The 14,137-nt window shown below is 41.6% G+C and overlaps 1 long non-coding RNA gene across 1 annotated transcript; it reads left to right on the forward strand.

Annotated features, from left to right (window-relative positions):
• Positions 1-628: 628 nt before the first annotated feature.
• On the forward strand, positions 629-6,907 carry LOC126962649 (uncharacterized). Its single transcript, XR_007728757.1, has 4 exons — positions 629-825; positions 1,576-1,768; positions 3,075-3,130; positions 6,157-6,907. It is a non-coding gene; the product is annotated as an uncharacterized LOC126962649 (long non-coding RNA).
• Positions 6,908-14,137: the final 7,230 nt, after the last annotated feature.

Genomic DNA, 14,137 nt, shown 5'->3' on the forward strand with positions numbered 1-14,137 from the left:
TCTATTCCAAATTAAATGAACCCTGCTGCAACTGCCTGAATACTAAGGGCTTAAACACATTCAGAACAAGTGGAAGAAATTAACATTCAAGGGATTATCTCATTTCAATCCTTGAAATAACTCCATAAATTAGATAATAATATCCTATCCACATTTTACACTTTTAGAAATATTGAGGCAAGTAATCTTGCGCAAGACGGCTCAGCCAGTCAGTGGTGGAGCTGGTGTGTCTAACATTTATTTACCCTGGATTCCGCTGCCTTACAATGGGACTGTTGCTTGTGCCAGTGTCTGAGGAACATACATTCCCGGTTGCCCCATAGCAATGGCATTGGGGTCACCACCTTCAGAAATAGACTATGATGATCTGGGAGCAGTCCTGGGATTGTGAATGTTGCTGTGAACATGGTGGATATGAATCACCCCAACTTATAAGGTCTGTGACCACAGGCCCAGGAAGCTGAGAGGCTTCTCTGAGAGGGGGGCTCACCTGATGTTTCCATGTGTCTCAGTTAAAATCTGTACTGTATTATGAGATCACACAGGACTGAGATCCACAGAAGGGCACATGAATCACAGCTGCAGAACAATTCCATTTTGTTGGATACCGGTAGGCAAATTAGCTTGAAAAAAAATTATGCTTACGAAAGGGTTGGATGAGTCCATTCTGGACGGCCTGCAGTGTAGCAGGATATTTCTTGTCCTTAATTACTCTGTCCTCTGGTAGGAACAGAAAATACAGTTAATCCATTACATTCTGTCCTCAGAGCAGAAACTCCCCTTGATTATTTCAACTTTTAAAATACTCATTGTGTTTGAATGAATGTGATTGTTTGATTGTTGTTTTTAATTTGTAAATTAATGTAATTAACAAAGAAATCCTAACTGAAGTGTGGGATTACATTTATTTGGCATCTACTCCATTAATGTCTAGCATGTAAAAAGCATTGTTAGTCGTATGCACACTGTTAATTATCTCAACATGTTTAATTGCTGTTTTCTTAAATAACTAGTAGGCCATATGTAAATGATCTTTCATGCATTAACATTTCATTTTGTGAAAAAGTAAAACGCAAAGTAGGTTGCATGAAACATTAAACCAAACATGATCTCTGGGCCATTCGAGGAGTGTTAGGAAAATGGGAATCTGAGATAATGGGTCCCCCTTACCATGCCAACCTCATACCTCAGTGGCCCAGAGGGGCAAACATAGCTACACTTGGAAATATTCTAGAAATGTCAAAAGAACAGCAGATCTGCAGTGTAAATTGTGAAACATATGTTAGAATTCTATTTTTTCTGCGACTGTAAACTTTACAATTTTTTATCAAGCTAGGAAACAAAAGTAATAATATCTAGCATTTAGGGAACATTTGCTATATTCCAAGCACTGTGCAACGGCTGGATGGTTGTCTTTTTTCTTTTCATTCTATAGTGGTCCTATTGTGTAGAAAATATGATTATCATCTCCATTTGTAAATTCAGGGACAATGTAGGTAGCTTACCCAAGACCACATTCCTAGTGTGGTGGCCATTAGGGATGCTGGTCTAGTATTTCCTATTTCCTCCTTCCAGGTGGGATTGACCAGCAGCCTTTTTTAGTGGACTTTCTTTACAAAACCCAATGACTCTACCTGTCTGTTTGCTAAGAATGTGAACTTCTCATCTCATGGGGAATGCAAGACTCACTCTCTAGCAAACCTAGAAAACTTAGATATCCTTGCTTCTCATCTAATGAGACAGATATATTCTTCTGTCCAGAAGAGAGGTTTGATGGGGGAAAACACTTCTGATTTTTTTCCTCTGTAAGTGGGGAGGCATAACGGTGAATGCAGAGGGAGGGGGAAGAGGTGTATGTTTCTGTGTGTGTGTGTAGAGAAAAAAAAAAGTGAGGATGTGTGAGAAAGAAAGACACAGAGAGAGAGATGCATAGAAGACATGAGAAGAGGCCTGTATTAATACATGCCTGGATATGGGTGAGAGATGCTTTCCTTTTTCTTCAGTAGTCCTGGGGAAGAGTCCGGAAGTCACTCAGTGCAACAAATGTTGATATTTACAGCAGCAATATTCAAGCAAATATTTCCACCCTGAAAAGATCACCTCATTGAGTGGTTACCAATGAGTCTAGGTGGGGCAGAAACTTTGAACCAAGGGAGGGACAGAGTAATATTCTGCGAGAATATTAGAGATGGGAAACTTCTCCATTCTGCTAGAAGGACCCAGCACCATAGTAACTTTAGTAGGTTGGAAACAGGTAAAGTGGCATGCATAGTGATGAAAGCTCCAGCAAAGAGCAGATACATGATGGTGTCGAGGCAGAAGGAAAAAGGTCTGTGCCTGTGTGTGTGTTTGTGTGTACGTGTGTGTGTGTGTGTGGTAATACAATGGAAGGAGCCATGAATTAAGAATATAATACTTTGCTATAAACATCGGACCACTAAACGTGGTCTAATCATTTAAAATTTTGTATCAACTTAGAAATTTGTTCAACCTGAAAGGGCTGAAAAACATAGAAATTGAGGGAGTGAAACATAAGGTCGGGGCATACGGATAAGTGGGGTGTGATTTATTGGGACCAATGCACATGGCAAATCAAGGTGAGAAAATGATTTAGCCATGGGCAGCACACGCCACTGCCAAAGACGTGGTTCAGCACACAAGTTCCCCGAAATGTCACGAATGACAGTAGTTGTACATTCTTGAAGGGAAAAGACTACACCAATTCAGTTCCTGGAGATTTCCTTTTTTCTTTTCTAGTTTCCCCTAATTATTGACATATTTGGTCACATTTCCGTTATTTTCTTGAGATACACACAAATCATTGGTTGTTCATGGGTTCAAATGCGTATCTCCTGAGAAGAAAGAAGGACAGAGAATATACTTGAGTCTGAAGGACCTCATTCTCTCTAGAGAGATTACACTCATAAGTCTAATGTAAATCGGCTTGCATGACATGCAAATACAGGCTTCATGAGTCCAGGAAAGACTCCAGCAGGTTCTAGGCTCTAGTCCTGCCCTGTTTGAAATAATGAAGAGTATTGCTTGTGAATAGTTTGTTCTTCTCAAAATTCCAGGTGTGACATGGATTCCATGCCACTGGGCAACTGTTCAACTGTCCTGAAGAAATGGTGTAGTATCACAAGTATCAAAGGCGCTGCTAGGTCACTGAGTGCTTGTTTTGCATTGGGTGAGACTGTTTCAAAGCCATGATGTTTCACAAGTCTCTGATTCTTTTTTTTTTTTTTTTGAGATGGAGTCTCGCTCTGTCGCCCAGGCTGGAGTGCAGTGGCGCGATCTCAGCTCATAGCAGGCTCACAGCAAGCTCCGCCTCCCGGGTTCACGCCATTCTCCTGCCTCAGCCTCCCGAGTGGCTGGGACTACAGGCGCCCTCCACCCTGCCCGGCTAATTTTTTGTATTTTTGGTAAAGACGGGGTTTCACCGTGGTCTCTATCTCCTGACCTCGTGATCCGCCCGCCTAGGCCTCCCAAAGTGCTGGGATTACAGGCGTGAGCCGCCGTGCCCACAAGTCTCTGATTCTATATGTGCCATTTACTTTGCTTTGGAGTGAAATTCCTTCCTTATGCTTAGCACCACCATTGCCTGATTCCTGTCTGCCTGAAATGATTATCTCCATCTTCAACTTGCAGGTGAAGAAACTGAGCCATAGGGCCATGGCACTGTTAGGTGCTCTGGAAAGCAGTGGCTAAGATGGAGTTAGAAATAGAAAAGCTTATTGTGGAGTAATTCCTGGGGTGCAGTGGCTCATACTTGTAGTCCCAGCACTTTGGGAGGCTGGGACTGGGGGTTTGCTTGGGGCTGGGGGTTTGCTTGATCCCGGGAGTTTGAGAACAGCCTGGGCAACATTGGGAGACCCTATCTCTACAAAATATATAAAAATTTAGCTGGTTGTGATAGTGCACACCTGTAGTCCCAGCTACTTGGGAGGCTGAGAAGAAGGATCTCTTGAGCCTGGGAGGTCAAGGCTGCAGTGAGCCATGATCATGCCACTGCACTCCAGCCTGGGTGACAGAACATCAGGGACCATCAGACCACCGTGCAGGCTTGACAAGGTCTCTGCACGGTCCAAGAAGAAACAAAGCAAAGACTGCCCACTAGAGGAGTCCCCCTTTTGAAGGAAATGCCTGGACTCTTGTTTCACTACCATGCTTAGTTATTGGAAAGGCTGCCCTAAGAGCAGCATGACTTCAGCTTATAAGGGTGGACGAACCCTATGCCTAATAGCTAGAGGCCATCAGCTATCTGCACTCTTCTCAACTGAGCAGCAAGTCCTTTCTTGAAAGGGAACTTGAGTGACCTATCTCTATGTCTGCCACAGGTGGTAAACTTTTCCACTGTCATGAATGGTAGCAAGTGCAGGAACAGGATTTGAACCCAGGTGGTATGATTCCAGCTCCAGCGTTCTTATCCACTGCTTACTGCAGTTGTGTCTAGCATGCAGTTGCCAGAGAGAAATTACAGGTACATCCACCTCCTTTTTCTACAGAGCTCTTTGTGGCCCACCCACTCCCTGAACAGGACTTACTACCCTCTGGGTGACCAGGACCGCTCTGCTGGTGTCTGCTGCTGTAAAGCCCTGGTGTGGCCCTCTCACCACTTACCCTTGTACCAGCACAGGATGGACCCTGTGCTCCCTCTAAAAGTAGCCTGTTTGCTGGCAGCTCTCCTCCCTTCCCTTCTGGGTCCTGATCGCCCCGTTGTTCAGTGTAGATTTTTCCAGGTAAAAAACAGGATAAACAACTTTATCCTAGTTTTTATGAATATTCCAACCCATAGCCCTTCTGCCTTCACTTCGCCCTGTGATAGAAGCAATCCTGTTGGGGTTGCTGATCTGCTTGTTCATCCTACCTCCTCTTTCAATAAATTCAAGGGATATTGTCTATAGGACTGGTCTGAGGAAAACACCTGTGCCTAGAGCATCACATCAAACGTCAACCCTTCTAGGGGCCCCGGGGCCCCACATATTCCCTGTTAGGGTGGGAGGTTTACATCAGAGTCTTACCAACCATGAGTTTTAACTCCATAGTGACAGGGGCCATGGCCTTTCTCCAAAATGCCTATTAAACCCTTTCACAGATAGAATCCTCAGTGGCTCAACATATCAGAGTCTTACATAGTTCAACATATCAGAGTCTCTTCTTGGATAGACGTACAGAATAGCGATCGCCCTGCAACCATGGCTACATTATAAATGAGCTTTCCAAAGGGGCATCAAACAGAGGAAGAGGGATGGAGAGAAATTTTGAGGAGATTTGCTTTGTCCCCTACCTTGATTGCATATTGAATCTTTCCTGGGTGAGGATGAGATTCTACTCAGCTCTTCTCCTAAGGAGTCAGCTGTCAGTGCATTAATGTGATCCTTGTTGCAGCCCCAAGTGAATAATGATAACCTGGCAGACACGCAATTATGCACTGACAATTTTAGAGCTGTCTCTGCCAGCCCCATCCTCCCCAGCAACTCACAGCTTTCAAGCCTCAGCCCCACATGATTTCTAAATCAATCATAGCGCAGGCAGGGGACAGCCAGCCCACAGGTTTGTGAATCTTGCTTCTGTAAGGTCAGTGTGGACATGATGAGGTTGAACCTTGGATAGTCTGTCCCATTCCCCAAATGGCCCCAAGGTATCATTGAGGCTGTTTGCAACATGATACTGTTTTTCCCAAATGTTTTGACATTGAGGCTACATCTGCAGCAATAACCCGATGGAAAATGTAGCTAAAGAGATGATAACATGCCACCTGGGAAATGAAACAGCATCAAAAATCTAATTTCCATGAACGAATTTCCGCAGCTTTCATTGATGGGACAATCATACTCACCTAAATCTTTAACTGAGCATTTACAAACTATGATTCCATTAGATTTTAAACCAGACTATTCTTGCAAATGTGTTTTTATAGAAAAACTAATAACAACCTAATATTGTGTCTAGTGTGAGAATTTTTTTAAAAGATAATTTTAAGCTACAGAACTAACATAAACTATACCTCTATTTTTCCTGGTGAATATTATGAAACAAAAAGATTTTAATACCCTGGTAGACATTAGGATAAAACCCAAACTTAATATTTGGGTTGCGTGCCAATTTAAATTTAATCCTCTAGTTATATTTAATTATTCCGTTCCTTTTATTCAGGGGTGTTGTCTCCATGTTTTCTGTGAAGGACACTCTCTCAGCCTAATGCCTCCTCAGTGACCTCTAACTTTGATCTCTGAACTGGGTCCTCCCAGGACCCAGAGGGAAGATCAATCACTCAGGCATGTTCCAGGCCACCAGGTCAAGTGGCAGAAGTTCATCCTCTGGGATTCTTTGTCCTCAGGACCTCTGTAACATCGATTGTCAACTTGACAAGCCAGCCGAGTCTTTGTGTACAATCCATAGACAGAACTGGGAAGAGCAAACCATGAGAGGCCAGCACTAAACCCTCAGGGTAGCTAAAGAGGAAGCATGGTAATACGTCATTCTGCAACAGAAAAAACAAATAATCTGCTCTACATGTATCCAGCATCATGTGAACATGAACCAGATGAGCAACATCTGGGCCTCTGTTTGCCCATCTGTAAAAGGGCTGGTTGCCCCTTCTTGCAATGGACAAGGCTGCATCCGCAGAGTTCTAGTCTTGTGTCTTGTGTCCTTGCCACATCCTCCTCTGGGAGCACACAGCAAAAGCTCAGTTATTGTTAGCCTCCTTCTCTCAACCTCCCCAGTCATTGCACACTCATAGAGAAAGGACAATCCGATCTTTATGTGACCATGATAAAATTTGATGAGAGATCAGCAAAACATAAAGGAAGGTTCTTAAACGACATATTTATCCCAACACTGTTCTGGGAAGAAAAGTATCCATTGTAAAAACTAAACATGTCCAATTAAATGATAAATGCAGGAAGGTCACAGTGGAACATAGGCACTATGCCAAAGATTCTCAGAATATCACAGCCCTGTCAGGCCACTTCAGAAAAGGGGATTCCCAGTATGAGTTCACAATACTTTGACATCTGAAGAGGTCAGTTAGCCTGAGGCAAAGGAACCGCAATGTCCCAGCCTAAATGTTCTGCTTCTCACTCTCACAGGAAGAAGGAAAACTGGAAAATGGGAATCAGCAGATGCAGAGAGTGGAGATTTTCCTAAGTATTCTGGGGATACTAGTAGGAGTTAGAGGAGAGACAGTGTATGTTTTGTAGCCAAATAGAAGTTTGGGACATGCTGGATTAAGAACTTTGCTAGACTTTTGGTATATGACATATCATTTATTCCTTATCCCAACACTTCAAATTTTAGGTCAACATATCTCTCTTTCTCTGTAGTGGGAGATGAATTCAATGACTTACTCAAGGTCACACAGTTAGTTATGTCAGAACTTGAATTTTATCTCAAGTCAATTTTATTCCCATACTGGCAGTTTTCTGTATGACTGTGTTCATTACACAAGAAAGGAGGAGGAAGTTCTTTGGAAGGATATTTTGAGATTTAAAAATAAAGCTTTCCAATAAAGACTATGGTCATCAGAATAAAACCTGCACATTTATGGGCAGTATGCAGTTGATGATGTTCCCCACCTTCAAGTCTACGCAAGATCAACATCCTAAGGACAGGCATAAAACGCATTCTCTTTCACTGCCTAGTACAGAGCCAGAGCATTTGATAAGAACCGTTGTCTTTGTTGAACAGAGAGGTATCGTTAGACTAAAGAAATGTCATTGGAAATTCTTTCCGATGTGTCCAGTCCCAGTCAAGGCCCTTTCCTAGCTGGGTACAAGGATTAGTCAGGTGGCAGAGATACCCCTTTCTGAAGCCAGAAGAAGCAACTCCAACAAGGTCTAGGGCCTTTGCATCTGGAAGTGGGGGACCCAGGCTGATTTTTTGAAACAGGAAAAGTTGTGTCCTGTCATTCCCTCTTCCTGGGAAACCTGCCCAACTTTCCAGCCAAGTGTCTGACTCTCACAGTCTGTACTGCATCTCAAGTGTGCATCCCTAGACACAAACCTAGCTCTGCACATCTGCACCCTTAAATGTTAAAATCATACCTTGCTCCCTTAGAATTACACCCCTCACACCATCTCTACAGAAAATGGTGTGTGCCAAGAAATGGACTTAAGCTTTTTCATAACCATCAGTTTTCTTTTGTTGTGAGTTCGGTCTTCCTGGACTTGAAGGCCTGAAAGTTCTCACTCCTCTTTCTGGGTTTGTGTTTCTCCTTTTCCACAGTTTGTGTAGCTGTTTTGCAACCCTCTCCTGAATGCAGCTGCTTTTGGAGATTCTGAAACCACAAATAATCACTATCTTTTCTCTAGACATGATACCTCAGAACTAATACAGTTGAAAACTCTCAAAATAAATTATAATATTGAGACAGGACTTCTTTGAAAACAGTTTGTTTGAGCCATGTTCCTATAAATGTATGTCTGTATGTAATCCATGTGCCCTGAAGCCTCTGGAAGACAATAACCTGCCACTCAGGAAAGATGCCAGAATGCAGAGGATTTCTGCAAATGCTTCCCTTCAGAGAGGGGCTAAAGGCCCTAGGCTCTCAGGGATGAGAGAAGGAGGGCAGCAGGTCTTCTGGGAAGTACCATTCCTGAGAGGTGGCTTGGCTGTAGGTCACAGAGGCCCCAGGGTCCTGTCTCTGAGTGGCTAGAGGGAGCAGCTCCCTGTCTCAGCCTTTGCACAGAAGAGGGGTATAAATGACGGTAGCATTGGGTGGCAGGGGGCAAAGTCATCCTACAACTGCTTGTTATTTGAAAATTAAGTGCTATTTTCTAATATGGAGAAATTATGGGTTGATAATGTGATCCTGATGGAAACAAAATACAGTGGTTGATCCCTTCTGTCATTCAAACCCTAGTGTCAGCAGGGAATCCCCATGCTGAGGGTTAAATTATCATGGTTTGAAAGGGGAGACTTTAAAGCATAAATATCAGGTATTTGTGTTCTACTTTATGGAAATTCTTGACCATTTAGCTGTTTGGTAATTGCTGTGCACAGCTGAGTAAATATACAGTGAGTTTCAAATCATTCAATATTAAGAAAATAGAACTTTCTCTCTCTCTCTCTCTCTCTCTCTATATATATATATATATGCATATATATGTGTGTGTGTGTGTATGTATGTATATGTGTGTCTTTGAGTGTGTGTGTATGTATGTAACTTTGACAATAAGATTTTCTATTCTTTTGAGCTATAACTGGAGTTCAGCTAGAATGTTGTGAAATGTTAGAACTGCCAAATATTCTATTTAATTTCAAATTCATAAATGTTGGCCAAAGTGATGTGAAAGAGGAAACCCAATCTCTCTGAGCACTAGTTTCCTGCCCCCATGCCCTGGCCCTTTCTTCCCTGAGAAGGTTAGGCTTCTCTGTAAATAAATACTGCCATTTCCCTCCTTAATCCTTTCTACCAGTCATCTCCAGGGCAGGGATGTGGTTTGGCAGGGAATATCGGGGAGAGTGACCCAGGACACACTGAACCAGTTGCCTTGCCAGTCTGTGCCTCAAGACCTTTGCAGAAGCCATGCCTTCTTGTCAGAGGCATGTGAACCAGAACAACTCCTTCTTGAATAGGAGCTGGGTAAAATGAGACTGAAACCTACTGCGCTGGATTCCCAGACAGTTAAGGCATTCTAAGAAACAGGATGAGATAGGAGGTTGGCACAAGATACAGGTCATAAAGACCTTGATGATAAAACGGGTTGCAGTAAAGAAGTCAGCTAAATCCTACCAAAACCAAAATGGCCACAAGAGTGACCTCTGGTCATCCTCACTACTACAATCCCATCAGCACCATGGCAGTTTACAAATGCCATGGCAACGTCGGGAAGTCACCCTATATGGTCTAAAAACAGGAGGCATGAATAATCTACCCCTTGTTTAGCATATCCTCAAGAAATAACCATAAAAATGGGCAACCAGCAGCACTTAGGGCTGCTTTGTCTATGGAGTAGCCATTCTTTTATTCTTTTACTATCTTAATAAACTTGCTTTCACTTTGCACTGCGGATTCGCCCTGAATTCTTTCTTGTGCAAGATCCAAGAACACTCTCTTGGCATCTGGATCAGGACCCCTTTCCTGTAGCAGAAACCCTGACCCAATGGCTACCTTTGGGTAAGTGTTGGGGTCCTCTAACATCTTTCTTGCAAACCATAAAAGGGACAATACTGAGGAGACCTCCCGACCCAAAGGAAATAGAGTGCAGCACTGATTGCATGACTTTGGGTAAGCGGCGGGGTACCTGGGTAAAGAATGGGATTGGGTTAGAGGCCCAACTTAGGGGGGTTAGAGTCTCTCCTAAGACAGAGTGGGTTAGAGGCCCCTCTTAATAAAAGGCAAGGACACTTGACTGACTTTGGGTTGGAGGCCCAACTTAGGACAGTTAAGAGCCCCTTCTTAGATTTAGGGGGTTAGAGGCCTCTTTCAGTAAAGTCCCGCTGGACTAAGCACAGGTTTGACACTATGGGATGTTAACTGCTATTCTCTTTGGATTCATCTGCCTTGTACTCTTTGTTGGTGACTGTGGGTGACAGATTTAGGCATGTACAGGATGGTGGGACATGGGGAGCTTTTTCCTCCCATAAAGGGGAAACTTGAGAGCTAATAGGATTGCTGAAAAAGATCCATTTGTTACCAAGAAGCAGCCGCCTGAACTTTTCAGTGTCACTTCAATGGGAGCGTCTTTCTCTGGCTTCCCTAATCATTTTGCCTTCCCTACTCTGCCACAGGCAATGCTTTTTTGTCTCTCCTTTCCCTTTCTTATCTTTTCTATTACCTCAGGGTGACCATCTTGCCCAGAGACCACGTGTTGACACTCCAAGTCAGAGGTTAGATTAAAGATGACAGGGCCCATCTGGGGGCAAATTTAAGCCTTGTCAGTTTGATATTGGGTGCTAAGCAAAGTGACTAATGTCTATGTTTTATCACATGTATTTTACTCTGGCCAGAATGAAACAACAATAACAATTTTCCTTTTTAATATGGCTTGGTCCCCAGGGCGATGGTGCTGCAAGTCAGATCACGAGGGCCACTCAGGGAAAGGGAACCCGGAAGCCAGGCATGCCAGCCAAAGTGTAACAATTTCTTACCAGTCAGATTTCTGGCTTCTCTCTCTCTCTGTGTAAACAGTTGAATGAATGGGAAAAAACCAGCAAACAAACAAACAAAAACAGTGTTTATTTCCTCTGTAAAGTTTTGATTAATGTGAAGAAGTATTCTAAGTCTAGTCTTAAGCTGGTGTATTTTGTGCTATTAATTTGTTTTTCTGTGTCAAGGGGTACTTTAGGATAAAACATGGGCTTAGAACACCTGTAAGCCTGATTTTCAAGACGACCCAGCAAGCTGGTCAGCAGCAAACTTGGCTGCAGGTCCCTGAAACAAGCAAAAAAACTAGATGAACTTTCCACCTTGTTTGATGTCCTTGGGAGCTTGACCTTGTAACCACGTGGCAGTACTTTTGGTCTCTGCCTTCCAGGGAACAGGAATTTTAGGGTTCATGTCATAGTTAGCTCTAAAAATCATATTAAATAGTTAAAAGCCTTTGGAAGCTCAAAATTAACTACTCTAAACTTCTTCTGGGGGGAAAAAAAACAGAGGCTGCCCTATGATGTAGCTCAGTAGCTAACATTTTGTGCTTTTGTAGTGGCAGTCTGGATTCTATTCCCCACCTAGGAAGTAAGTCATTTCTGGTTTAATATCTGCATGACCTTGTCTATTCTTTTCTCCGTGGACTGTCTTAAAATTTCCTTTCTCTATGCACCTAGGAGGTTACCTTTGGTAAAGTTCAGAAGCTAGAAATGTTGGCTGCTTGGCATGGCTAAAGTTGGGTAATAAGAAATCTCCTAGAATTTGCTTTTTAAAGAGCACTATGGTTAGAAGTTAGCTTAAAAAGTGGATAAACAAGCTATAGATATATTTAAAAGTCCTTTATGCTTTTCTCTTCTTGGAACATGTTTTTCTGGAGAAAGGTTTTTTCTTCTCAGTTGACTGAATTATTCCTTTTTTTTTTTTTTGTCTTGCCACTCAGTGCACACATGAGAGGCTTTAAGATAACTTCTGGTAGCGTGGGACTCCTTGGGAAAAACAGAGGAGGTGCCATAGACCACGTTTTGGGAAAAAAAGAAAAACAAATCTCTGTTTTCCTCATAAAACCCCAGGAAATAAAGGCAGACAGATACCTTTCAAAATCAAAGGCTCTGTTCTGTTTTGCATTGTGTTATCTGATGGTTTTGAGTTTTGGGGGTATCAGAAATTACTTTACAGTATGAGAGAGTTTTGGGGTGTAATAAGTAGGTAGGAAATATACTTTAAGGGATGACTAATAGTAGTTAGGGAGGGGTACTTGACTCTTTGCACACTTGGATCAGAGAAGCATGCTTTTGGCCACCTGAAAGATAAGGGAACATCCTTACCCCTCACTGGGAGATGAGACTTACATGAGGGATGGCCTGATTACAAAATGGACTGATTGGCTTTGGGTTGCCTTGCGGTGAAATGCACAGCTGGTATAAGCACTGCACTATCTTCTCCGGAAGTATTTCCCTCCTTTTGGAGATCCAGGATCTAGTATAAATGGGGATCTGTCTTTGCCTTCAGCTGTTTATTTCACCCTAGAAACACATGCTTTCCTGGCCCTGTTCCTCCGAGTGCTCCACCCTGAAGCCAGTAATCCAATTAAGAAACTGACAAATGAAAAATCTTACAAGTGCTGAATCTTCTGCCTGTCTGTGTATTTATACGTTTTGAATGTTTATATACAAAAGAGCTTTAATTAATTGGCTTAGAAAAATAAGTGCTCAAGTCAAATATTTTGCCAGATAAATAGAAATTTTAATGTCTTTTTGTTCACATGACTTTAGTACTCTTTTGGAAATAAAGACAGTTTTAAAGATCACTGGCAAAATAAAATGTTTTGAAAATGTAAACATCTAGTCTAAATTAAGGTCAGACATCAAATTTTCTAAATGCCTTAAGGTCAAACTGTTTCTTTGACTTTTGAAAATTGTTCAATTTACCTACCTTGGAGACACTGGATTCTAGATAAGGCCTGGGGACATGTGGAGTTAACCACGCCCCCTAGCTGGAGTCAGCCATTATCTGCACTTCTGCCTGGTGTTTCCTAGGCTAGGCTCCACACCTAGTACACAATTAAAATTGCTTACTAACCAGGGTTTTTACCAAAAGTAAAAGTCACTAAAAGTTAACATTGTAACATGTAATTAAGACTATTAAAACAACAGTTTTACATGTAGGCTGCATATGGAAAGTAGAAGGTACTTTGGTAAAAGAGTATAAGAAAGCATGGGAAGGTGGATTTTTTTTTTTTTCTTAAAGGGTTAAATAATTGTTTTAAGTATGAAAGAATCTAAAGGTTTAAATAACTTGTGGAAGATTTATAAAAATTAATTGTAAGAGATTTTGTGCGTGAACATATTGGCTAAAGTTGAAAGGGTATTATTCAGTTTTTCCATAAATTAAACATTGGAATACAAGCACAACAGGTTTTCCTTAGAACACTGATCTGCTCTTTCACAAAAAAATGTAAAGGGCTATAAAAGGTTTATGAGAATCTTATCTTATGGTTAAACATTAAAATTGGGTAAATATGTCTATAAGCTTTTATTAAAAATTGGGTTTGACATTAATAGTACATTAATGTAAAGGTGAAACGACTTATTTGGCATAAAAATCATACAGGAAGCATTATCAAATGTGAAATGCTGTTTTGCTTTCTTTGAACTATATTTGCATAATTGTGTCATTGGTATATGATCTAAACTTATGGGAAACTCCTATAATTCTTACATGACTTTGTGTATTTTATTAATAATTATAATTGTTATGTAAAATTTTGTGTACTGCAGAAGTAACCAAATTTCCTTATCAATTGTGGCTTTAATAGTGGCTGTCCTAAAACTTTTTATTACCCACAGACAATTGTTTTGTTTTAATTCTCTTTAGAAGGTGGTTTATAGTCAACTGTAGAACTCTAATAGGTGTTCTTAAATGCAGGTTTTTCTGATAACTTTGAAAATTGTAACATTAAAATAGAGAAAACAACTTTCAAAACTCTCATGAAGAGCTGGAATGTTCATGAATATCAAATAGAACAGGACTTAACTGAATTAG

This window comes from Macaca thibetana, chromosome 9 (genome assembly GCF_024542745.1).
Source record: "Macaca thibetana thibetana isolate TM-01 chromosome 9, ASM2454274v1, whole genome shotgun sequence".
Lineage (NCBI taxonomy): Eukaryota > Metazoa > Chordata > Mammalia > Primates > Cercopithecidae > Macaca > Macaca thibetana.